Source organism: Anomaloglossus baeobatrachus, chromosome 1 (assembly GCF_048569485.1).
Source record: "Anomaloglossus baeobatrachus isolate aAnoBae1 chromosome 1, aAnoBae1.hap1, whole genome shotgun sequence".
Classification (NCBI taxonomy): domain Eukaryota; kingdom Metazoa; phylum Chordata; class Amphibia; order Anura; family Aromobatidae; genus Anomaloglossus; species Anomaloglossus baeobatrachus.
Genome location: NC_134353.1, coordinates 799,703,184 through 799,730,808, shown reverse-complemented (window position 1 = coordinate 799,730,808; position 27,625 = coordinate 799,703,184).

Below are 27,625 nucleotides of genomic sequence, written 5' to 3'. Positions count from 1 at the left end.
ACGCAATAAGAACCTAACTGGTTTTTAGGAGCGACAATTACTGAGAAGTCTGACACTATCAGACACTGCTGACTGACGTGTATTATACACTAGACTTGTGCGTTATATAATAGTTTGTGCAAAACGTGCACCTGTAAGCTGCCACCGACAGACACACACGTGCTGTTTTTAAATGCAAGCACGGACGCAATAAGAACCTAACTGGTTTTTAGGAGCGACAATTACTGAGAAGTCTGACACTATCAGACACTGCTGACTGACGTGTATTATACACTAGACTTGTGCGTTATATAATAGTTTGTGCAAAACGTGCACCTGTACGCTGCCACCGACAGACACACACGTGCGGTTTTTAAATGCAAGCACGGACGCAATAAGAACCTAACTGGTTTTTAGGAGCGACAATTACTGAGAAGTCTGACACTATCAGACACTGCTGACTGACGTGTATTATACAGTAGACTTGTGCGTTATATAATAGTTTGTGAAAAACGCACACAAGTGCACCTGTACGCTGCCACCAACAGGCACACACGTGCGGTTTTTAAATGCAAGCACGGACGCAATAAGAACCTAACTGGTTTTTAGGAGCGACAATTACTGAGAAGTCTGACACTATCAGACACTGCTGACTGACATGTATTATACACTAGACTTGTGCGTTATATAATAGTTTGTGAAAAACGCACACAAGTGCACCTGTACGCTGCCACCAACAGGCACACACGTGCGGTTTTTAAATGCAAGCACGGACGCAATAAGAACCTAACTGGTTTTTAGGAGCGACAATTACTGAGAAGTCTGACACTATCTGGACTGTTTTAGACTGTGTACACCAGCCCCAGATATGATGAAGGCTGGTATACGGTCACCACTAGGAATGGCTATATACCCTGCCTGCCTGCCTGCCTGTATACTGCTACAATAGTCCTGACAAGGACTCTTCTGGTCACTAGCCTGTATTCCGACCTGGCTATACCCTGCCTGTATATAGCAACAATAGTCCTGAGAAGGACTCTGCTACTGTACTCCGACCTGGCTATACCCTGCCTGCCTGTATACAACTAGAATAGTCCTGAGAAGGACTTCTGGTCACACTGTTTGCAGCCCTGCTCCGGAACTAACTATAAAGGGCCGCAAAGCTTTCCCTGAATCAGCGACACTCTCCCTGCACTCACTGTCTGGATAGCTGTGAGCAGAGCACAGCGCGCCGGCCGGTATAAAGGCTCGGTCATGCTGTGCAGGCCGGCCAATCACTGCAATTCCACAACTAACAGGGCTGCGGCATTGCAGTGGTCTGCCAGCCAATCCCTGCATGAGGGCTGGCTCTCAAAAGAGCGCCAACATGCAGGGATGAAGACCACGAGTACAGCACGAGTATCGCGAGATTACTCGGTCCCCGCCGAGCAGCCCGAGTACAGCGATACTCGTGCGAGTACCGAGTAGTTACAAGCATGCTCGCTCATCACTACTAGCAATCTCTAGTGATGTCGCAGTGTGTAAAGCACCCTTAAATGGTGTTGCCTCCAACAGCAAATCAAATCCAAGATACACCCTGCACCACACCCACTAGACACACCAGTTGACAGCTTGAGTGGAATAGATTCGCCAACCTAGGGAGTCAGGGAGGGAAGGTGAGGAGTGTAGTCAGTTGAGTGGTAGCGAGTTGAGAAGAGAGTTGAAGGAGGGAGGTTGGGAAGTAACCCTCAAGCTGTGATGAGCTCAGAGGAAGTCGGGAGTGGCAACTCCTGAAGGAACTGTCCAGGTTGCAGACGGTGGTCTGGGCCTAGAGGAGTCGGACCCCCGGTCGCAGGGGATTGTAGCGAGGTGCTCGGACCTGTCGACGAGGACAGCCGGCAGCCTAGCACCATCCCCGGTCCGGGACCAAAGGCACGACAGGGTACACGGACCCTGGGTCGGGGAGTAGCTTCAGGCAACCCGACAATTCACCTGAGGAGAACGGAGCCTTTATGATTTGTTCCCACCCGCTCCAGAATCGGGGCATTAGCGCAACAAGGGGGATAGGACTTTCCAATCCAAAACGGTCCAGAAAATCCCAAGCGTGAGCCCTGAAAACAAGCTCCCATACTTAGCCATAGTAGAGAGCGGGGCCCGACTAGTTCCATGCTACCGGGCCATCAAGTTGAAGTCAAACTAAGTGCCAGGAGGCAGGTCACGAATCACTAGGCAGCACCATTGAGGACAGGACCCGGACAAGCTCCCCTCGGCGGCAGCGGTACCCAGAGACTTGTTTTATCTGGTTGTTGGTATCTCCTTATGAACTGAGTGAGTATGAGAGTGACCCCTGCATCCCACGGCACCCCTCACCGAGTCCTGGGGCACCCCCTACCCGTGGAGGGTTACAACACTTTGCTGACCCACTCCATCACCCCGGGTATTCCCAGCGGCAGTGGCGGTACTCCCCAATTTACCGTACACCACTGGTGGTGTCACAAACTATACATCAACTCCCCTGTAAATACCCCCTTTAATTTGAGTGGCCACACGACCCCTGGGTCCGGAGCCCCTCGAGCCACAGTGAACCCGGATCCGAGCAGCTCGGCTGCTTCCACGGGGGCGCCACAAATGCATTTCTAAGGTCGCAGCCTCCTTCATCAGGACAACAGAGAAAATCAACATCATCAGGTTGATTTTCCAGAATATTAAGTATTTCTTCCAGAAACTTATGCCAATTACACATGTTTTGTCATGCACATGTTTATTTCCTTTGTATGTATTGGCAACTCAAACAAAAAAAACAAAGAAAAAAGGCAAATTGTACATAATTTCACACAAAACTCAAAAATGAGTCAAAAAAATTGTTGACACCCTCACCTTAATATTTGATTGCACACCCTTTGGAATAAATAGCTGCAATTAATCACTTCCTATAACCATCAACAAGCTTCTTACATCTCTCAACTGGAATTTTTGACCACTCTTCTTTTGCAAACTGCTCCAGGTCTCCATGGTGCCTTCTCCCAACAGCAATTTTAGGATTCAATGTTCAATGGAATTTAGATCCAGGTTCATTGCTGGCCACTTCAGAACTATGCAGTGCTTTTGTTTTCATACATTTTGGGTGTTTCTTAAAGTAGGTTAACGTATGTTTGAGGTCTTTGTCCATGACCTAGGATGCAAACCCAGCTTTATGACATTGGGCACTACATTACAACCTAAAATCCTTTAGTAACCTTCACACTTCTTGATGCCATGCACATAGTCAAGACACTCCATGCCAGAAGCAGCAAAACAACTGCAAAACATTTTTGAACTTCCACCATATATGACTATAGGTATTGTGTTCTTTTCTTTGTAGACCTTATTCTATTTTCAGATCTTGGTCTCCTATGTTCACAAAATGCTTTCCCAGAAGGATTTTGGCTTAGGTGGGCTTTAAACGCTGCGACATCGCTAGCAATTGCTAGCGATGTCGAGCGCGATAGCAACCGCCCCGTCGTACATGCGATATCTGGTGCTTGCTGCCGTTATCGCTACGGCAGCTTCACATGCACATACCTGGTCAGCGACGATGCTGTGACTGCGGAACAATCCCTCCTTCAAGGGGGAGGTGCGTACGGCGTCACAGCGACGTCACCACGACGTCACTAAGCGGCCGGCCAATAGAAGTGGAGGGGCGGAGATGAACATCTCGCCCACCTTCTCCCATAAGGGTGCTTTACACGCTGTGACATTGCTAGCGATAGCTAGCTATGTCGTGCGCGATAGCACTCACCCACGTCGTTCGTGCGATATTTGGTGATCGCTGCTGTAGCGAACAATATCGCTACAGCAGCATCACACAGACATACCTTTTCAGCGACGTCGCTGTGACCGCCAAACAATCCCTCCTTCAAGGGGGAGGTGCGTTCAGCGTCATAGCGACGTCACTGCGACTTCACTAAGCAGCCACCCAATAACAGAGGATGGGCGGAGATGAGCGGCTGGAACATGCTGCCCACCTCCTTCCTTCCTCATTGCCAGTGGACGCAGGTAAGGAGATGTTCGTCGTTCCTGCGGCATCACACATAGCGATGTGTGACGCCGCAGGAACAACGAACAACCAGCAGCATGCACCACCAACAATATTATGAAAAGGAGAGATGTGTCAACGATCAACGATTTTTGATGTTTTTGCGATCGTTGATCGTCGCTCCTTGGTGTCACAAGCTGCGATGTCGCTAACAGCACCGGATGTGCGTCACTAACGACGTGACCCCGACGATATATCGTTAGCGATGTCGCAGCGTGTAAAGCACCCTAGAGTTTCCTTTCATTCAAATGTCGACAAATAGATTGCTCTTACACTGATACACCTTGTGCCTGCAGGACAGCTTGATTGTTTGGAGAACTTGATTGGGGCTGCTTATCCACCATTTGCACTATCCTGCATTGCAACCTTTCATCAATTTGTCTCTGTCGTCCATGTCCAGGGAGATTTGCTACAGTGCCCTGAGCTGTAACCCTGTATTATATTACACACAGAGGACAAAGGAACATCAAGCTCTCTGGAAATGGACTTGTAACCATGAGATTGTTGTTATTTTTCAACAATTTTGGTTCTCAAGTCCTCAGACAGTTCTCTTCTTCTCTTTCTGTTTTCCATGTTTAGTGTTGCACACACTGACATACAATACAAATGTTGAGTCAACGTCTCCTATTTATATAGTTTCAGGTGTGATTTTCATAGACTATGTTTTTACAGGAAAATTTAACCCTGCACTTTACAGTTACACTCCAAAAATCCTGTCTCCATTAAAGTCAATGGAGATAAGTGCTACAGCTTATTAATAGCAGCTGTAAGTGGTTGCTATAGGAACAAAATAAATTGTTAGAATAAGAAGCTTATGTGTGAGGTAATAAGATGTCGGTGGTGAGACGGACAGACAGAGGGGGAAAGAGACAGAGAGAGAAAGAGGGAGAAAGAGGCAGAAAGAGGGGGAAAGAGCCAGAGGGGGAAAGAGACATATAGAGACAGAGGGGGAAAGACACAGAGGGGGAAAGTGACAGAGACAGAGAGGGAAAGAGACAGAGGAGGAAAGTGACAGAGACAAAGTGGGAAAGAGACAGAGACAGAGGGGGAAAGAGACAGAGACAGAGGGGGAAAGAGACAGAGACAGAGGGGGAAAGAGACAGAGACAGAGGGCGAAAGAGACAGAGGGGGAAAGAGACAGACGGGGAAAGAGACAGATGGGGAAAGAGACAGATGGGGAAAGAGACAGACTGGAAAAGAAACAGAGACAGAGAGGAAAAGAGACAGAGGAGGAAAAGAGACAGAGGAGGAAAAGAGACAGAAGGGGAAAAGAGACAGAGGGGGAAAAGAGACATGGGGGAAAGAGACAGAGGGGAAAGTGACAGAGGGAGAAAAGAGACAGAGGGGTAAAAGAGACAGACCTGGAACGAGACAGACAGAGAGATATACACAGACAGACATGGATAGAGATTGACACACAGACAGACAGGGAAAGAGACAGACACACAGACAGAGCCACACACACAGACAGAGACAGACACACAGACAGAAAAAGATAGACAGACAGACAGACACAGACATACAGACTGAGAGAGAGACAAAGAGACAGTTACTATCCCGGTTAACGCCCGGGTACTACAGCTAATTTATAATAAAACCATACAACAAAAGTATTTTGCCAATGTGAAGGTGAGTATCCCTGGCGAACACCTCTTTACTACATTTTTCATAGGGTAAAAACATTTGTAAACTGTTTTCATTATACAATGCTTTGCATCTCCATAAAATAGAATAAATGTGCTAAAAATAAAGTTGGATGTAAACCAAGACAGTGCATACAAAAAATACAAAACGAGATCTTACATAGCTCCAATGATTAGAAAAATAAAAAATAACTATGGCTCTCAGAAAATGGACACAACACAAATGAGAGTATGAAGGGTTTTTATTCTGCAAGTGACAAAACAAAAATCTAAACAAATTTGGTATCACTATAATCAAATTGACTTGCAATAAAAGTTAACATGTCTTTTATACAGTATTGTGAATGCTATTGTAGTGGGTGAGCCTACCCCCTACTAGTCTAGCATAGATAACCCGGCACTGTTGTTATTAAAAATGTTTTACTATTGTTATATGATGTGTTAGGGCACCCCCTAGTGGCCGGGTGGGACGGCTGTTGCCACCGGGGAGGAGGAGTCGGCCGGATATCTAGGCAAGGTCTGAATGTGTGTGAGGGAGAGAGGATCCGGGTCAGCGGAGAGTGCACATCTGCAGCGGCAAGTGCGATTGTGTGAGCGGACCATCAAGGGACACCGGAGATCAGGAGGTGGACGTAACCTCAGAGCCTATTCTGCCGGTGTGGGTCCGGTGTATGCTTGGCTGAAGAGTGGGAGCCCGGAGGAAGTAGAGTACTTTGGGCATATCCCCACCAGAGGGTGCGTTTGGGCAGGTTGTCCCCAGCTCCACTAATATTGCCGGAATCCGCTGACCGGAGTGTTTTATCTTTGAGAATAAATGTCGTTTTTATTGCATCTGGACTTTTGCCTGCAGCCTTTTTGTGCATCGGCCGATGAAGACACCGACATACACTCTCTCAACATTAAAGAAGTGATGAAGCCAGGGATGTGCCTTGAATACAGTGCTGCCACGACTACACAGCCAGAGGCCTCCCTGGCTGGTCACTTCAAGTGGCGTAGTCGGCAGGATGCGATTCCCCTGCCAGGAACCCAGGAGGCTGGAGATCGGGTCGTGCCTGAAGCACAGGATCCGGACCGTGATACAGGATTTCCAGTCCCGTGGTGGGAAGAGAACCTAGTACCCGTAGCGTTGGACCGGGTACAAGATGGCGGCAAGGAGGCCGTTATCTGTGGGGAAGAAAAGGCGCGGAAAGTTGGCGCCGAAAGAAGAGCCTGGGGCTGGCCGGTGCCGAAGAGAAAGCATGGAGTACTCCGCCCAAAGAGGGGAGGCGCCAGCTCCAGGGCATGGAAGAAGAAGAAAAAGAAGTACCTCAGCGGAGGAGTCAAGATGATGCGTGAGGCTGGGGGTGGAGTCCGTTTAAGAGCGGGAAACGAAGACCCGCCTCCACTTCCTCCAGCCTCAGCGTCGACACCACCGCCATTAATAGCGATTCTGTCGGAAACCGAGATGGAGAACTTTGGGCAACCTGCGGAGTTGGCGACGACGATGGCCCTCATCAGCCTCGGTCGAGGCCGACCTCGGTTCGCCCCTGCTAGCGAGGCCGCGATAGCGGACCTTCCCATTGGACCGGGAGGTTCTACGAGGCCAGACAAAGTTTCCTGGAAGACCTCATGGGATGCTCAAACCGGGAGCACCATCACAGAGGTGAAGGCGACCTATGCTACCCCGCCCATGCCAAGCCGTCCGGGGGTTGCTGTTTTCCCATGGGAGACCCCGCAGCTTAACGCCGCCGCTTCCCCATTTGTGCCGGAGCCGGCTGAGGAGTTTGCTGAGCGCTTGGAGAAAGATCACCTGGGCTTCTTCTGGGATCCAGTCATCGTCTCACCGGAGGAGTCGCGCCCCAGTGTTCCGCCCCCGAAGCCTGACCCCGTCCAAGAACGGCTCCTGGCTGAGACTGTTGCCCGGGAAATGCTGTTCGGTTCCGGTGGCGAGAAGTTAGCCCAGCAGTTTGTGACCGGGGTGGTAGTCAAGTTTAATCAGCAAGAGGGATACGGCTTCATCCGAGAAGTAGAGACCGGGGATGATTATTTTTATAACCGGGTTCATCTCGACGTCGAAGGACTCCCTAAGCGACTTCACACCCTTTGGCCGGGCGAAAAAGTCACCTTCCTGCCGGATGCCAGTAGCCGCGGCCTGTTTGCCGTCTGCGTCTCCCGCATGCCGACCACCCGGGAAGCGGAGCAGTGGCAGGAGGAGATAGAGTGGGAGGAGCAGCAAGAGCGGCGCCGGAGCCATGCCAAACCGCTCCCGCCCGCGCCTCCTCAGCCCCAGCGCGTCCTGGCTGCTGCCCCGGAAGCAGTGAGGGAACCGGCTCCTGATCCGGAGAAGTTCCCAGCCGTGGTAGCGGTGACCCAAAACGTGACTAATAAGCCGGTCATTATGCTGGATGCACCCCCACCATCCCGGGCAGGAACACCGTCACCGCCAAGAGGAGCTGCAGCAGCTGTGCCGGAGGAACCGTCCTACGCCCCGGTGTCTTTCAGGCGAATCCGCCGCCAACCGGGACAAACTCTGGGGGCCTACATCCAGGCTCAAGCGGAAGAATGGAAGAGAGCCTGGCCCCCAGAGTAAGTTGTTGCCTCCAGCACTTGCCGAGACCGGTGTTGTTCCAGACCGGCAGAAAGTTCCTCTGTTGTTGTAAAGTTTTACGGGCCTGTTGCCCCCAGCAAAGACCGGGAGCGCTCTTGAAGCCTCCGGGCACCTCCAGCGAAGACCGGGAGCGCTCTTGAAGCCTCCGGGCACCTCCAGCGAAGACCGGGAGCGCTACTGAAGCCTCCGGGCACCCATCTAAGACCGGGAGCGCTGTTGAGCCTCCGGGCGCTATCCAGAGACCGGGAGCGCTGTTGCGCCATCAAGCGCCCCTCAAGACCGGGAGCGCCGCTGAACTGGTGCCGCTGTTGAGGACTGAACCGAAAGGTTTTTATGTGTTTATGTTTTTATGTGTTTAAGAGCCTTGCCGGGAGGCTCGGATTTTAAGAGGGGAGGCATGTAGTGGGTGAGCCTACCCCCTACTAGTCTAGCATAGATAACCCGGCACTGTTGTTATTAAAAATGTTTTACTATTGTTATATGATGTGTTAGGGCACCCCCTAGTGGCCGGGTGGGACGGCTGTTGCCACCGGGGAGGAGGAGTCGGCCGGATATCTAGGCAAGGTCTGAATGTGTGTGAGGGAGAGAGGATCCGGGTCAGCGGAGAGTGCACATCTGCAGCGGCAAGTGCGATTGTGTGAGCGGACCATCAAGGGACACCGGAGATCAGGAGGTGGACGTAACCTCAGAGCCTATTCTGCCGGTGTGGGTCCGGTGTATGCTTGGCTGAAGAGTGGGAGCCCGGAGGAAGTAGAGTACTTTGGGCATATCCCCACCAGAGGGTGCGTTTGGGCAGGTTGTCCCCAGCTCCACTAATATTGCCGGAATCCGCTGACCGGAGTGTTTTATCTTTGAGAATAAATGTCGTTTTTATTGCATCTGGACTTTTGCCTGCAGCCTTTTTGTGCATCGGCCGATGAAGACACCGACATACACTCTCTCAACATTAAAGAAGTGATGAAGCCAGGGATGTGCCTTGAATACAGTGCTGCCACGACTACACAGCCAGAGGCCTCCCTGGCTGGTCACTTCACTATAAAAGAACTTTCATCAATAGAAAACATTTGGTGAGTTATGACACGAAAAATCTGGTAAAGAAGGCCCAGGACTGTTCAGAAGCTAAAATCTTAAATCAGACAAGAATAGGACAACTTTTCTCTCCCAAAACTCCAGCAATTGTCTCCTCACTTTCCAGATGTTTACAGACTGTTGTATAAAGAAGAAGGATGCTACACAATGGTAGACATGGCCCTAGCAAAAATATTTTAAGATGTGTTGCTGCCATCAATTTAAAAATATGTAAATTTTTTTAAAATGAAATGGAAGAACCCCTTTTTTTCATCGTGAACCCCCAGATCTGGCAAGTCAACACTTCAACATCTCTGCCCTAGTGTCTTTTTTTGCCTCTTTGTAGTTACAACAGTCAAATCCTGTTTTCTTACCTTCGTCTGCTCCTTTCTATTTCACCCCTTTATCCATTTTTCTAACACTTTATTTTTCCAGTCATACTAAAATAGTTTTTTTTCTGAGTAATTTTTTTGTTGTTTTTCTGTTCCACTGATATAGAGTTCAGAACAAGTACTGGATATGCTTCTTTAGAAATGAGTTTACTGCACATTTTCCTAATAAGCCTATTGAAAACGTTAGAGAGCAATAAAATCCATAACTGCATAAATCTCCAAAATAATTACTGTACATTATGGCAGTGACAGAAAAGCAGCACCAATTATAGCAAATAATTATACATCGTTTAAGATAATAATTTTAGAGTTATCCCATCTGGTCCTCGTGTTATTTGTTGTGGATGACATTTTTCATCTGGTGTGTGTCACTACTGAGGATGTACAGCAGACACAAAGCAGAGATGCCAAACTTAAAAATAAAGCAGTAATGTATCTCGCCTATGTGGCATGACCAATGAACTCTGCTTGATTAAATACAAATGGTGGAACATTTATATTGCATAAGGCATAATGTAGTGCAATGAAATGTATACGTTATATAAAAACCTGTCTTTAAATGGTAACCTGTCATGACTATAGGATAGTGAGGAATCGGGGCTTCTAAACTGTCCCTCAAGCTAGAGGGCCTTATGCTATCCCTAATCTTATAGATACTCCTGATGGTGGAGAGGCCTGAGTCTCCTTCCTGGCCCTGCTCCTGACCAGTCCTGATTTGATTCCCTCTCCCCCAGGGAGGGATGGGACAACAGTGTGTGTAGGAGCAGGGTCAAAATTCAGCACACAGAGAAGGAGGAACAGTGGTGACTCAATTTACTAATTTACTGACAGGGATAGGGAAATAGAAGGCAAGGAAAGGTTATCACAATGGAAGAATAGTTTAATTTCTGGTTATACTAGAAAGTAACAACACAGTAGCATATGTAACTCAGCTGAACAGGGGCAAGAGATAAACACATTAATTCTTGTGGGAAACAGTATAGAAATGTCAGTGCCTCCGTCCGTAGTTCCCAGACCCTACATTTCCTGTCTTTATGGGTTACAGTCACTGAATTGCACAGTACGCTAAGCTCCAACCACTATCCATACAGTCCCCGCATTAAGTACTGCACGGCCGGGAAGGAAGCAACAGCCCGGCAAAGTCGGGTCACGCACGGGTGCCTGTTTTGACTGGCAATGTCTGAGGTTTGCCCACGCAGTCCAGTCTGGGGGTCTTGACAGGCAAAGTCAGTGTTTTGACAGGCGTAGCAGGGGTCTTGGGGGTCTTGACAGGCGTAGCAGGGGTCTTGGGGGTCTTGACAGGCGTAGCGGGCGTCTTGGGGGTCTTGACAGGCGTAGTCAGGGTCTTGGGAGTCTGGAGGGTATTGCTGGATGGTGCAGGGACCTTGCTGGATGGTGTGAGGGTCTTGGTGGTCTTGCTGGATGGTGCAGGGGTGCGTGACTTGTGGAATACCTGTTCCAGTATCCTCTGGAGTCATCTCTCTGCCGCTCAAATCTTCTGCAGGAAAGACCTCTTTCTGTCCTTCAGCCTGCACGTCCGTGTGCTGCTTCTCCTTCGTGCCAGAACTGCATTTCCGGTTGGTTCCTGGGCTCTTCTTCTTTCTTCCTCTCACTCCCCTTTCCTGAGCCTGTCCCACACTGTACGCACATTCAAAGGTAAAGAGAATAAGAGGTTCAGGAGGTAAAACAAGAGCAGAAAGAAAGCTACAAAACAACATAGGTAAACTCCACAACCGTACTAAGCAATGAGCACAACTTTCACCAGTTAGTCTGCCACACCTCAAAGACCAACATAGAATAAACTATAGCTGGGATGGGCGGAAGATTCCAACTAGCATAAATACAGGGTTGGCCAAAAGTATTGACACCCCTGCAATTCTGTCAGAGAATACTCAGTTTCTTCCTGAAAATGATTACAATCACAAATTTGTTGGTATTATTATCTTCATTTAATTTGTCTTTAATGAAAAAAAAAATTGTCATAAAGCCAAATTGGATATAATTCCACCCCAAACATAAAAAAGAGGGTGGACAAAAGTATTGCCACTGTTTGAAAAATCATGTGATGCTTCTCTAATTTGTGTAATTAACAGCACCTGTAACTTACCTGTGGCACCTAACAGGTGTTGGCAATAACTAAATCACACTTGCAGCCAGTTGACATGGATTAAAGTTGACTCAACCTCTGTCCTGTGTCCTTGTGTGTACCACATTGAGCATGGAGAAAAGAAAGAAGACCAAAGAACTGTCTGAGGACTTGAGAATCCAAATTGTGAGGAAGCATGAGCAATCTCAAGGCTACAAGTCTATCTCCAAAGACCTGAAAGTTCCTGTGTCTACGGTGCGCAGTGTCTTCAAGAAGTTTAAAGCCCATGGCACTGTGGCTAACATCCCTAGATATGGAAGGAAAAGAAAAATTGACGAGGGATTTCAACGCAAGATTGTGTGGATGGTGGATAAAGAACCTCGACTAAAATCCAAACAGGTTCAAGCTGCCCTGCAGTTCGAGGGTACAACAGTGTCAACCCGTACTATCCATCGGCATCTGAATGAAAAGGAACTGTATGGTAGGATACCCAGGAAGACCCCACCTCTTACCCTGAGACATAAAAAAGAGGGTGGACAAAAGTATTGCCACTGTTTGAAAAATCATGTGATGCTTCTCTAATTTGTGTAATTAACAGCACCTGTAACTTACCTGTGGCACCTAACAGGTGTTGGCAAAAACTAAATCACACTTGCAGCCAGTTGACATGGATTAAAGTTGACCCAACCTCTGTCCTGTGTCCTTGTGTGTACCACATTGAGCATGGAGAAAAGAAAGAAGACCAAAGAACTGTCTAAGGACTTGAGAATCCAAATTGTGAGGAAGCATGAGCAATCTCAAGACTACAAGTCCATCTCCAAAGACCTGAAAGTTCCTGTGTCTACGGTGCGCAGTGTCATCAAGAAGTTTAAAGCCCATGGCACTGTGGCTAACCTCCCTAGATATGGAAGGAAAAGAAAAATTGACGAGAGATTTCAACGCAAGATTGTGTGGATGGTGGCTAAAAAACCTCGACTAACATCCAAACAAGTTCAAGCTGCCCTGCAGTTCGAGGGTACAACAGTGTCAACCCGTACTATCCATCGGCGTCTGAATGAAAAGGAACTGTATGGTAGGATACCCAGGAATACCCCACCTCTTACCCTGAGACATAACAAAGCCAGGCTGGAGTTTGCCAAAACTTACCTGAGAAAGCCTAAAACGTTTTGGAAGAATGTTCTCTAATCAGATGAGACAAAAGTAGAGCTTTTTGGGAAAAGCCGTCAACATAGAGTTTACAGGAAAAAAAATGAGGCATTAAAAGAAAAGAATACGGTCCCACCAGTCAAACATGGCAGAGGTTTCCTGATGTTTTGGGGTTGCTTTGCTGCCTCTGGCACTGGACTGCTTGACTGTGTGCATGGCATTATGAAGTCTGAAGACTACCAACAGATTGTGCAGCATAATGTAGGGCCCAGTGTGAGAAAGCTGGGTCTTCCTCAGAGGTCATGGGTCTTCCAGCAGGACAATGACCCAAAACACACTTCAAAAAGCATTAGAAAATGGTTTGATAGAAAGCACTGGAGACTACTAAAGTGGCCAGCAATGAGTCCAGACCTGAATCCCTTAGAACACCTGTGCAGAGATCTCAAAATGGCAGTTTGGAGACGGCACCCTTCAAATCTCAGGGACCTGGAGCAGTTTGCCAAAGAAGAATGGTCTAAAATTCCAGTAGAGCATTGTAAGAAACTCATTGATGGTTACCGGAAGTTATTGTTCGCAGTTATTTGGCTAAAGGTTGTGCAACCAAGTATTAGGCTAAGGGGCACTTTGCACACTGCGACATCGCAGGTGCGATGTCGGTGGGGTCAAATTGAAAATGACGCACTTCCGGCATCGCATGCGACATCGCAGTGTGTAAAGGCTGGATGATACGATTAACGAGCGCAAAAGCGTCATAATCGTATCATCGGTGCAGCGTCGGCGTAATCCATAATTACGCTGACGCAATGGTCCGATGTTGTTCCTCGTTCCTGCGGCAGCACACATCGCTGTGTGTGAAGTCGCAGGAGCGAGGAACGTCTCCTACCGGCCTCACTGCGGCTTCCGTAGGATATGCGGAAGGAAGGAGGTGGGCAGGATGTTTACATCCTGCTCATCTCCGCCCCTCCGCTCTGATTGGCCGCCTGCCGTGTGACGTCGCAGTGACGCCGCACGACCCGCCCCCTTAACAAGGAGGCGGGTCGCCGGCCACAGGGACGTCGCACGGCAGGTGAGTGTGTGTGTGAAGCTGGCGTAGCGATAACTTTCGCTACGCCAGCTATCACCACATATCGCTGCTGCGACGGGGGCGGGCACTATCGCACTCGGCATCGCAGCATCGGCCTGCGATGTCGTAGTGTGCAAAGCCCGCCTAAGGGTGCCAATACTTTTGTCTGGACCATTTTTGGAGTTTTGTGTGAAATGATCAATGATTTGATTTTTGTTTCATTCTCTTTTGTGCTTTTTCATTGCAAGCAAATAAATGAAGATAATAATACCAAAGAATTTGTGATTGCAATAATTTTAAGGAAGAAACTGAGTATTCTCTGACAGAATTGCAGGGGTGCCAATACTTTTGGCCAGCACTATAGGAGGGGAGGAGATGTGATAGGTCTCCCCATAACATGTGATCTAAGGGGCACTTTGCACACTGCGACATCGCAGGTGCGATGTCGGTGGGGTCAAATTGAAAGTGACGCACTTCCGGCATCGCATGCGACATCGCAGTGTGTAAAGCCTAGATGATACGATTAACGAGCGCAAAAGCGTCGTAATCGTATCATCGGTGCAGCGTCGGCGTAATTCATAATTACGCTGACGCGACGGTCCAATGTTGTTCCTCGCTCCTGCGGCAGCACACATCGCTGTGTGTGAAGCCGCAGGAGCGAGGAACATATCCTACCGGCGTCACCGCGGCTTCCGTAGGATATGCAGAAGGAAGGAGGTGGGCAGGATGTTTACATCCTGCTCATCTCCGCCCCTCCGCTCCGATTGGCCGCCTGCCGTGTGACGTCGCAGTGACGCCGCACGACCCGCCCCCTTAACAAGGAGGCGGGTCGCCGGCCACAGGGTCGTCGCACGGCAGCTGAGTGTGTGTGTGAAGCTGGCGTAGCGATAATTTTCGCTACGCCAGCTATCACCACATATCGCTGCTGCGACGGGGGCGGGGACTATCGCACTCGGCATCGCAGCATCGGCCTGCGATGTCGCAAGGGGCAAAGTGCCCCTAAGGAGCAAGCAGATCAGCAGAAATTAACTCGAGAACCTGCCTATGAATCAGCACTTAGCAAGTCGACGCCCAAATCTTCCTGTGCTGATCTCAGACACCAAAGAAACCATAGGGCGGAGTGTCGGAATCTGCAATCTGACCAGCGCTTAACACCGCCATGACAGTAGGCCAAGTTTGTGCAAAAGTCAGTGTGACATAATCTTAAATAACTCAAGTGGTTTTCTGTTTACACACAATGGTCCCAAACACATTCAATTGTTGTCAGCCATCTCTCCTGACTCCATCATAAACAAAAATTCTCAGCTCCGCAGTGCGCTTCTGTGTTCTCTATGAAAGAGCAGCTGGCAGAGGAGAGCAAAAACAACCGCCAGTGAGACCCCCATACACAACAGACTTAAAGTCACTACATGCACTTGGATTTACATATTCATTAGAACTATGTAGAGCAAAAAAGAAAATCTTGTTGCCAAAATGACAGAGTATACAAATAGGGGTGGTTAGGTGTTCCACCACCCATATTCCTTCTCATAGAAAAATTAAAGATCTAAAGATGACTATTACAGAACATATCCTTTATCATGGCCAAGAAGGGTGATATCCCTGGGGTTACTGGAAGGCTGTACAGGGGAGAGATGACAGTGACAGCCTATAATATTGTAAGGGGGTTTAACTGAGAAGTAGCGCCATAACCCATTACAGAAGTTATATCCTTGAATTGTATTACTGCAGTTAAAGGGATATTCCCATCTCCAATATCCTATCCTAATATATAGTAGGTGTAATAAAAATAATATTAGCACATACGTCCAATTAGAAATATAGTATAGTTCTTCTGATTCACTATGTCGTTTATCTCATGTTCATGACTTTGCAGGACCTTAGCTATCCTTGGTTACCACCACGCATACAGTCACAGTTAGTTGCTAGTGATCATAACCATGGATACCTAAGACATCACCTTTCTGCTGTGCAGAGTATTTTGCATTTGCAATTTTTGTCACGGCTCCTCTGTGTGGAGCATTTTGTTCTGCTATGTGTCTTTTGCACTTGCTGACAGGTTGTCTTTCAGCACTAGGGTCCACACTGGTTTTGCAAGGTGCCTTCACAGATCCGCCTCAGTCCTGGTGATTGCTCTGTTTCTTTACTAGGCTTGCTCTGTCTGAACTTCACCAGTTATAATTCATGTTTGCTCAGTATGCTCTTGGTTCCTGTCTGGTGTAAGTGTTCTAATCTTGGCTTCTGACCTCGGACCTCTTCCAGACCACATCTCTGTCTGCTCCCTGAAACTTATACATTACCTCCCAGCTTCTGACCTCGGACCTCTTCCTGACCACGTCTCCGTCTGTTCCTTGAACGTTATACGTTAACTCCCGGCTCTGTCCTTGGACCTCTTCCTGATCACGTCTCTGTCTGTTCCCTGAATCTTATACGTTACATCCTGGCGTATTATCCCGTCTTGTCTGACTACCCTTCTATTCATACTGCTCGTAGTGTCTAGCATCACATTAGGTCCTGCAATACCCTGAACATGAGGTAAGTGACATACTGAATCAGAAGAACTATACTACATTTCTAATTAGAGGTATTTGCTAATATTATTATTATTACACCTACTACATATTCGGATATGATCTTGGAGATGGAAATACCCCTTTAAATAACTGTCCAAACTGAATTATGTTAATGTGAACACATTCCATTTAAATATCTGAGCACCTTGAGTAAAAGCACCTTCAGTACTGTTTAATACCTTTATAAATGATCTGGATAACGGAATTATTGGGAAACTCATAAAATCTGCAGATGATACTAAGATAGGAGGAGTAGCCAACACTAGAGAGGAAAGAGATCGTATTCAAAAGGATCTAGACACACTCGAACAATGCCTAGGAGAACAGGATGGGTTTTAACAGGGACAAATGCAAAGTTCTACATCTGGGTCAAAGAAATGTAAAAAGCACATATAGTATGGGAGGAATAGAACTAGATGACTGCACAGGCGAAAAGGACTTGGGCATAATAGTGGATCCCAGATTCAACATGAGCCAACAATGCTGTGCTGCAACTAAAAAGGCCAACAAAATTCTGGGATGTATCAAGACAAGCATTGAATCTAGATCAAGAGAGGTAATTTTTCCCCTATACTCTGCCCTGGTCAGACCCCACCTGGAATACTGTGTACAGTTCTGGGCACCCCAATTCAAGAAAAACATTGATATATTGGAGCAATTCCAAAGTGGAAGAAGGTCTGCAAACCAGGTCATATGAAGAACGGCTAAAAGAACTAGGAATGTTTAGTTTGAAAAAGAGAAGGGTGAGAGAAGACTTAATAGTAGTCTAGAAATATCTGAAAAGTAGTCACAGTGCAGAGGGAGCCACCCTATTTTCATTAGCACAAGGAAGTGCAAGAAGCAATGGGATGAAACTTAAAGGAAGGAGATTCATATTAAATATTAGGAAAAACTTTCTGACTGTGAGGGCAGTCAGGGAGTGAAACAGGCGACCACGAGAGGTAGTGAGCTCTCCATCAATGGGAATCTTCCAGCAGAAACTGGATATAGATATAGCTGGCATGATTCAGGAAAACCTGCACTTGCAGGGGGTTGGACCCGATGGCCCTTGAAGTCCCTTCCAACTCTACTATTCTATGATTCTATGAAATATCTAATTACGGCTATCATTGACAGATGTCGAAAATTGTAATTAGGTTAAAGGGGCGATTTATTAAATGGAATCTGTCACCCCTTTGATGTTTTCTTGTTATTAACCTCTTACTGACATTGGACGTACTGGATACATCATGGCTCATGTCGATATAATCACCGCCATGTGGCAGCACGATTTAAAGCACCACAGCGGGTAACGCGCACTTACTCGCCGCAGTCAGAGGCCCTGTGACGTGATCACAGGGAGCCGATGGTTGCCGTGGTAGCAGAGAGTCATGTGATGACACCTGTCGCTATCATGACTCACTTCCTGTTACAGCAGACAGAGCACTGGCTGTAACAGAAGACAAGCATTTCTACTGGTCTGAGCTGTGCAGCTCTGATTAGGAGAAATAAACAAGCGATCAAACTGCTGATCCTTATAGCCCCCTAGGTGTACTAGTAAAATAAATAAAAAGTAAGAAAAATGTTTTAAAAAATTAAACAAATTAAAAAAAACTTAAAAGTTCAAATCATCCTCCCACTTGCCCCATTGAAAATTAAAGGGTTAAAAAAAAATAAAAAAATATACACATATTTTGTATTGCTGCATGTTTTTCTCACTATCTGACATGAAATCAGAACCTTTCCCACTTTAGGTCAGTTAGGAACCAAAATTAATTTATATTTGCCAAATGACAGAATAATGAGAGAGAATGTTTTAAGGCATTTTTATTACTTTCTGCAAAGTCAAACGTTTACATACACTAAAGGGTACTTTACACGCTGTGATATCAGTACCGATATCGCTAGCGAGCGTACCCGCCCCCGTCAGTTGTGCAACATGGGCAAATCACTGCCCGTGGTGCACAACATCGCTAACACCCGTCACACGGACTTCCCTTCCCTGCGACGTTGCTCTGGCTGGCGATCCGCCTTTTTTCTAAGGGGGCGGTTCGTGCCGCGTCACAGCGACGTCACACGGCAGCCGTCCAATAGCAGAGGAGGGGCGGAGATAAGCGGCTGGAACATGCCACCCACCTCCTTCCTTCCTCATTGCTGGTGGACACAGGTAAGGAGATGTTCGTCATTCCTGCGGTGTCACACACAGCGATGTGTGCTGCCGCAGGAATGACGAATAACATCATACCTGCAGCAGCAACGATATTATGGAAAGGAGCAACGTGTCAACGAGCAACGATTTTTCACGTTTTTGTGCTCGTTGATCGTCGCTCCTTGGTGTCACACGCTGCGATGTCAGTAACGGCGCCGGATGTGCGTCACTAACGACGTGACCTCAACGATATATCGTTGCCGATATCGCAGCGTGTAAAGCACCATTAAGAGTACTATGCCTTTAAGCAATTTGGGAGAGCCGATATGATGATGTTATGACTTTGGAAGCTTCTGATAGGTTTATTGGCAACATAAGAGTTAATTAGAGACACACCTGTGGATGTATTTTAATGCACACCTGAAACACACTGCTTCTTTGTGTAGCATCATGGGAAAGACAAAAGAAATCAGCCAAGATCTCAGGAAGAGAATTGTGGACTTGCGCAAGTCTGGTTTATTTTGGATGCCATTTTCAGATGCCTGAAAGTTCCTTGTTCATTTGTACAAACAATTATCCACAAGTACAAACAAGATTGGAATGTCCAGCCATTATACCGCTCAGCAAGGAAATGGGTTCTCTGTACCCGAGATGAATGTGCTTTGGTCAAACATGTGTGACACGCCCACTCCGGGGCCGGGGGCACTCGGAGCCGGGCCAGACTAGTCCGGGGATGTCAGCAGTGGCAGTGCTCGGCTCCGTGACCCTGGCAGTGTCTTTAACAAATGAAGGGGATGATGATGGGAGTTATGTGATGCCACTTGCGGTGTGCGGCTATGAGAAGGAGCCGCCGCTGCATAGTCTCTCTCACTGCTGTGGCTGATGGTGTGATGCAGCTAAGATGTTTCAGCTCTCCGCAAGCAGAGCTAGGCCCCAGGGAGGATGATGGTGGTTGTAGTGACAGTGGTGCTGAGGCACAGGGCGACGGCAAGTAAACAGACGACACAGGGGCTGCGGTTCAAGTTGTTTACTCACTGATTGTCTGGTTTTCTTTTATGCTCACGGGGTGCCAGTCTCCACCAAGATGGGCTCCGGGTGATCCCGAACTCTTCGGATCTCGATGCCGGTATTGTGACTGGAGGGCTCTTCCTCTATGCGCTCTGTTTTTGGCGGGTCCCTGTGTCTTGAAGCTACTTGGGGTCCGCCTTCTTTTGTGTAAAAAGTCCCAGTCCATTTGCAGGCAGTGCGGATCTGGATCTAAGTCTCAGTTCCCAGGCTCTATGTGCTGCTGTGCCCCGGACTCTGTGGTGGGTGAAGAAACGAAGACTCTTCTCTCCCGGTAGATTTATTAGGCGAGCTTGAAGCGTCCCCTAACTTAGGGCTCTACACCCTGACTGTGCCAGTCCCGGGGGAACTGACACCATATCTCACCGGCGACCGTAACTCCTATGTCCCACCGACGTCCCTAGGTGAGCTCCTATCTCCACTGAAGTCTCTCCTGACTCCCTAACTTCAATTGTCACTAACTGTTCTTTGGCTCCTCCCACTCTTCGGGGATTCCTCCTACCTGACCCCGAGTCCTAGACTCAGTGGATCGGGAGTCCCTATGTGCAGTGGCATCCTATAGATCCAACCGCTGTGGTCACCGCCTTTGTGACCCGACTCTGGTCCCAGTCCCCATTGGGGAGGGAACTCTGCTGTGTGTACTTTGTGGTGTTGTGTGGAACCAGCACTGGTCACCTAGGTATCCAGGATGACCACAGCATCTAAAATCAGGTGCAGTACCCTGTGGCGCCTGAAGCCTCAGGGGCGCCACATTCCCCCTTGGTAAATTCCAGCACGTCCACGGAATTTACCAATGGTACTACATTGCTTTTTAACTATGCATAGTATTAAACAAAAACAGATCTTCCTTTTATGGGAGGCACTTTGACTTGAACGTTACATAACATTTAACATTTTCATGGCCATTACACTCAATATTCACATTACTTATAAAACTTTGCACATATACTGGAGTCTTTGGTGCACATACCCGGTGCACCTTTCCCTTTAAGTGTGACTTTTCTAGCAGCACACTCCCACCTTAATTCTGGTAGGGAGCACAACAGATGCAATCCATAGTTCCGGTTCGTGGATAAAGCCCCATCCCATCTCCAGGATGAAGTTTATCATTTGGCCCTGTCTCAATGGGCCACGGTCGGATCGTCTGGCTCTGCGCAGCCTTTGTTTGTCTGCCAGGTTGCTGGCTTCCATTTCCTCTCACTGAGCCTGCTGCTGCTCCCACTCCGCCTGCTACTGGACCAGTTGCCACCTACAGGAGATCTCGGTGGCTGTCTGGGTGAAGACAGGCCGCAGTAGAGTTGCCAGCCCACTCTCGCTGACCGGTAAGTCATCCCATGGGAGGCAGGGTGGTGCTGTGTTGGTTGCTCGGGCCGGAGGACTGGGAATGGGCCCCACCAGGGTGTCCGGGCTTTGCGGGATTGCTGGGGTCGTCTGCTCACCGGTCTCCGCCGCTACAGCTGGGGATGCTTCTCCTCCTGTGGTGCTGGATGCTGCCTGGTTTGCTGGCGCACGCTACATTTCTGCTACCTCCGCCTCAGCTGCTCGCTGCTTGGCTCCGGTCTCGAGCCTCAGCAACTGCTGCCCCAGCCGCCTCACCTCCTCGGCCAGGAAGCTCGGGTCCAGGACTGGTCGCGGTCCCAGGTCACCTCCCGGTGGATTGGGGACTTTGGCCGCTGCCAAGCTGCTATCCAGGTCATCCCGGTTACCGCTCGCCAACTCTTGTCTGGAGCGCTCACCACCGGTCCACCTTTCACTGCTCTGACAGGATCTCTCCCCTTCCTGGGGCAGAGTTGGGCCGGGTTTAGCTTGTCTGACCTCTACCTTGCACATGGCGACTGTTATTTTCACTGGTCGCCACTGTGTCTATTTTAATCAGTCCAGTCCATTAGCACACAGTGTTCGTCAGTGCTCGGCAGAGCACGGGGCGGGGCTTATCCTCACCCACCTTTTCAACTTCCCTCTGCATGACGCAATTTAATTTCTGTGGCATAATAATGGCGGCTCAACTCACAGTTCAAGAAAATCAATCCAAGGCAAACGTCACCCCGGGTTACCGGGCCTAGTTCAATCCTGTTTTTGATGATAAATTGACACGCCCACTCCAGGGCCAGGAGCACTCGGAACCAGGCCGGATTAGTCCGGGGATGTCAGCAGTGGCAGTCCTCGGCTCCGTGACCCTGGCATTGTCTTTAATAAATGAAGGGGATGATGATGGGAGTTATTTGATGCCACTTGCAGTGTGCGGCTATGAGAGGGAGCCGCCGCTGCGTAGTCTCTCTCACTGCTGGGTCTGATGGTGTGATGCAGCTAAGATGTTTCAGCTCTCCGCAAGCAGAGCTAGGCCGCAGGGATGATGATGGTGGTCGTAGTGATAGTGGCGCTGAGGCACAGGGCGACAGCAAGTAAACAGATCACACAGGAGCTGCGGTTCAAGTTGTTTACTCACTGATTGCCTTTTATGCCAAGATGGGCTCCAGACGATCCCGAACTCTTCGGATCTCAGTGCCGGTATTGTGACTGGTGGGCCCTTCCTCTATGTGCTCTGTTGTTGGCGGGTCCCCATGGCTTGAAGCTACTTGGGGCCCCCTTCTTTTGTGTAAAAAGTCCCAGTCTGTCCCAGCGCGTACCGGTAGTGGGCTGGATCTAAGTCTCAATTCTCGAGCTCTATATGCTGCTGTACCCCAGACACTGTGGTGGGTGAATAAATGTAGAATGTTCTCTCCTGGTAGATTTATTAGGCAAGCTTGAAGCATCCCCTAACTTAGGGCTCTACACCCCGACTGCGCTGGTCCCGGGGGAACTGACACTATATCCCACCGGCGACCGTAACTCCTATGTCCCACCGACGTCCCTAGGTGAGCTCCTTTCTCCACCGAAGTCCCTCCTGACTCCCTAACTCCAACTGTCACTAACTATTCTTTTGTTCCTCCCACTCTTCGGTGACTCCTCATCCCTGATCCTGAGTCCCGGACCCAGTGGATAGGGAGTCCCTATGTGCAGTGGCATCCTATAGACTCAAGCGCTGTGGTGACCCCCTTTGTGACCCGACTCTGGTGCCAGTCACCATTGGGGAGGGAAGTCTGCTGTGTGTAGTTTGTGGTGTTGTGTGGAACCGGCAGTGGTCACCTAGGTATCCAGGATGAGCACAGCACCTAAAATCAGGTGCAGTACCCAGTGGTGCCTGAAGCCTCAGGGGCGCCACATGTGCATATCAAGAACAAAAGCAAAATACATTGTTAAGATGCTGGTGGAAGCTGGTAAGATTGTATCATTATTCACTGTGAAATTAGTAGTGTATTAACATGGGCTGAAAGTTCACTCTGCTAGGAAGAACCATTACTCCAAAAGAAACATAAAAAAAGCCAGATTAAGTGTTTGCTAATGTACACAGGACAAAGAACTTAATTTTTGGAGACATGTCCTGTGCTCTCACAAAACCAAAATTGAACTGTTTGGCTAAAAATGATAATCATTACGTTTGGAGGAAAAAGCGAGAAGCTTTGAAGCCTAAGAACACCATCCTAACTGTGAAACATGGGGATGGCAGTATCATGTTGTGGGGTTGTTTTGCTGCAGGAGGGACTGATGCACATCACAAACTAAATGGCATCATGGAGGAAAGAAGATTATGTGGCAATACTGAAGCAACATCTCAAGACATCAGCCAGGAACTTAAAGCCTGGGTGGAAATGGGTCTTCCAAATGGACAATGATCCAAAGCAAACTACCAAACCGTTACAAAGTGGCTTAAGGATAACAAAGTCAATTTTTTGGGGTGGCCATCAGAAAGCCGTGATCTCAATACTATTGAATATTTATGGGCAAGGCTGAAAAGGCAGGTGCGAGCAAGGCGACCTACAACCATGGCTCAGTTATACCAATTCTGTCAAGAGAAATGGGTCCTAATTCCTACCAACTATTGTGAGAATCTTGTAGAAGGATATACAAAACATTTGACCCAAGTCATACAGTTTAAGGGCAATGGTACCAAATACTAATGAAATGTGTGTAAACTGTAATGATGACACAGCCCTAACACGAGAATGTAGTGAGCTCAACTTATGGGCCTCTTCCATGCTTACAGACCCAACATGTGATATACAGTATATCCATGTCACATGTCGGGAAGGGGTTAAAGTAACATCTTTCAGAAGCATCTTTTAACTAAAAAAAAAGCAAAATACTAAAATGCTAATTAAAGCACTACAAATATTGTAAATTGGTGAGTGTGAAACCAGCCTATGTGATGCAATATATCGCCTGACCACATTGAAATATATATAAGCTCTCAATGTTACTCAAAATAATCTCTAAATTAAAACAGAAAATGTATTTGGCTTTGAATTAAAGTTGTCTGTACACCTTTAACAAACCTGCACTTGTAGCATAATTATGTAACAGGGGCAGCTGAAATTGTAGCTTGCTTGTACTGTCTAGACATGTGTGTTATTAGGCAGGGATGGGGGAGCAGCTGCCATGGTGACTACGAAAATAAGACCTTGCAGTAACAAATCAGACATTGAATCATTTGATGCACTACTTCCATATGAGGTTTAGAAAGTAAATGAAGGTTTTTAAATGCATTTTATGGGATGTGATATGCATGAAAAAATGCAGTCTTCACATTTACAGTTTGCATTTCTACATTAAATATTCTAAGAAACAACATATCATGAAGGGTACTATTTAAATATATCAGCTATTATATTATGAAATAGAGATCAGCGAATCGATTCAATGTTATTCGCATTAGTGTTGAATTTTTGGAAATTAGTTTGTCTACGTGATTTTCAACAATTTACAATTCATGTAAATTGCCAATAAGTAAATGCCCCCTTCTTACAGAAAATAATAAATTGCCTCAACCAGAAAAGGTACAAAATACCTCCTGCATGGTTATCCACATAATATCTTGCCTATCACATGGTACATTGCCTTGCGAAAGTATTCGGCCCCCTTGAATTTTTCAACCTTTTCCCACATTTCAGGCTTCAAACAAAGATAAAAATTTTAATATTATGGTGAAGAATCAACAAGTGGGACACAATTGTGAAGTTGAATGAAATTTATTGCTTATTTTAAACTTTTTAAAAAAATAAATAACTGAAAAGTGGGGAATGCAATATCATTCATTCCTTTTAAGTTAATACTTTGTAGCGCCACCTTTTGCTGCGATTACAGCTGCAAGTCGCTTGGGGTATGTGTCTATCAGTTTTGCACATCGAGAGACTGAAATTCTTGCCCATTCTTCCTTCGCAAATAGCTCGAGCTGAGTGAGGTTGGATGGAGAGCGTTTGTAAACAGTAGTTTTCAGCTAATTCCACAGATTCTCGATTGGATTGAGGTCTGGACTGTGACTTGGCCATTCTAACACCTGGATACGTTTATTTGTGAACCATTCCATTGTAGATTTTGCTTTATGTTTGGGATCATTGACTTGTTAGAAGACAAATCTATGTCCCAGTCTCAGGTCTTTTACAGACTCCAACAGGTTTTCTTCAAGAATGGTCCTGTATTTGGCTTCATCCATCTTCCCATCAATTTTAACCATCTTTCCTGTCCCTGCTGAAGAAAAGCAGGCCCAAACCATGATGCTGCCACCACCATGTTAGACAGTGGGGATTGTGTGTTCAGGGTGATGAGCTGTGTTCCTTTAAGCCAAACATATCGTTTGGCATTGTGCCCAAATAGTTCGATTTTGGTTTCATCTGACCAGAGCACCTTCTTCCACATGTTTGGTGTGTCTCCCAGGTGGCTTGTGGCAAACTTTAAACAATACTTTTTATGGATATCTTTGAGAAATGGCTTTCTCCTTGTCACTCTTCCATAAAGGCCAGATTTGTGCAGTATACGACTGATTGTTGTCCTATGGACAGACTCTCCCATCTCAGCTGTAGATCTCTGCAGTTCATCCAGAGTGATCATAGGCCTCTTGGCTGCATCTCTGATCAGTCTTCTCCTTGTTTGAGATGAAAGTTTGGATGGACGGCCGGGTCTTGGTAGATTTGCAGTGGTATGATACTCCTTCCATTTCGATATGATAGCTTGCACAGTGCTCCTTGGGATGCTTAAAGTTTTGAAATCTTTTTGTAACCAAATCTGGCTTTAAACGTCTCCACAACAGTATCACGGACCTGCCTGTTGTGTTCCTTGGTCATGATGCTATCTACGCTTTAAACAGAACACTGAGACTATCACAGAGCAGGTGCATTTATACGGAGACTTGATTACACACAAGTGGCTTATATTTATCATCATCAGTTATTTAGGACAACATTGCAGAGATCCTCAATAAACTTCTGGATTGCGTTTGCTGCACTGAAAGTAAAGGGGACGAATAATATTGCAGGCCCCAATTTTCAATTATTTATTTTTTTAAAAAGTTTAAAATAAACAATAAATTTCATTCAAGTTCACAATTGTGTCCCACTTGTTGTTGATTTTTCACCATAACATTAACATTTTTATCTTTATGTTTGAAGCCTGAAATGTGGGAAAAGGTTGAAAAATTCAAGGGAGCCAAATACTTTTGCAAAGCACTGTATAACGCAGCCAACCAGGAGGGATTATCACAGCTTGTATAAAAGCTGAGGCATAGAATGCAGCAGCAATTTTAGGGTGAGTCATTGTATTGGAAGGACATCAGAGTTCACAGCTTAGCAATTGAGATAGTGAGAGAAAGGCTATAAAACAAATATTCCAGAAATAGTATGCTATACTGCAGCAGTGAAGCTGATGAGTGTAGTTGTCGTGAATAACAAAGACATGATGAGAGGGAGAGTGAGATGGAGAAATAGAGAAAATAAAATGTATTATATTTTACTTTCAAATGTATTGCATTAGCTTAGTACTTTATAGAGCATGAAGAATTAAAGGCAATCTGTCACCAGGTTTGGCCAGCTAATCTGACGGCAGCATGATGTAAGGGCAAAGTATCACACTAGGTATGGGGAAATACTGAGCGAATGGTGAAAAGAGAAGGGACGGAAAAGGAAAACCCTGTGTCTAAGGGAGGAGTAGGTGGTGACCCCTGATTATAACCTTCCGCTGGCCCCTGGCTCCTCTGACATCTCTAGATAGGTTCCACACCTTTGTGATGAACAGGATACCTCGCTTTGGCTAACCCTAAATTGGGCCCTAGGTAATGAATGGGCGGAATTAGCATTAGTCAACCCCACTAAGTCCTAAAGAACATATAGGGAAAACAAATGGGAAAGTAAAGTAACAACTTATCTCCAAAACAACTTAGGGAGAGGAACAGCAACATACAACACCATTTCTCCAGATGGTTACAAGCCAACTGTTTGCAATCACGACCGTACAGAAACTTTAGTCTATAACCAGCAAAATACTAAGGGGAAATGCAGGTATATAAAGACAAAGAGGGTGAGGGATAATGATTTTCAGCTGAAAGGAAAAGATCTAAACAGGGTTCTAAAGGGGAAAGAGTAAATCCTTACAGAGAAGAAACACACAACGCCATTCACACCACATAGGAAAAGATGGAATATCAAGGAGCAGTTTCTGCAGCCAAACGCAGTGACCTTCTGAAGGTGGATGGCACAGAGTTGTCTGTCAACCATGACACACCCATGATACAGAAACACAGATTTCAGCAATGTCTGACTTATTGGGCTGCGTAACTGGCAACAAAAAGCCATACAGTTTAAAATTTGCTCCTCTGCGTAAAGCAGCAAAGATCACACTGAATAACGTCATGTACACTGCAACTGGGTGTTGTCATAGCATACATGGCCTGGAACATTCTGGCTGCACTAAGTTTGGACAAAGTAACTAGTGCTCCCTTCATTTAGCATATCCTGAACTTAATCATGCAAAAT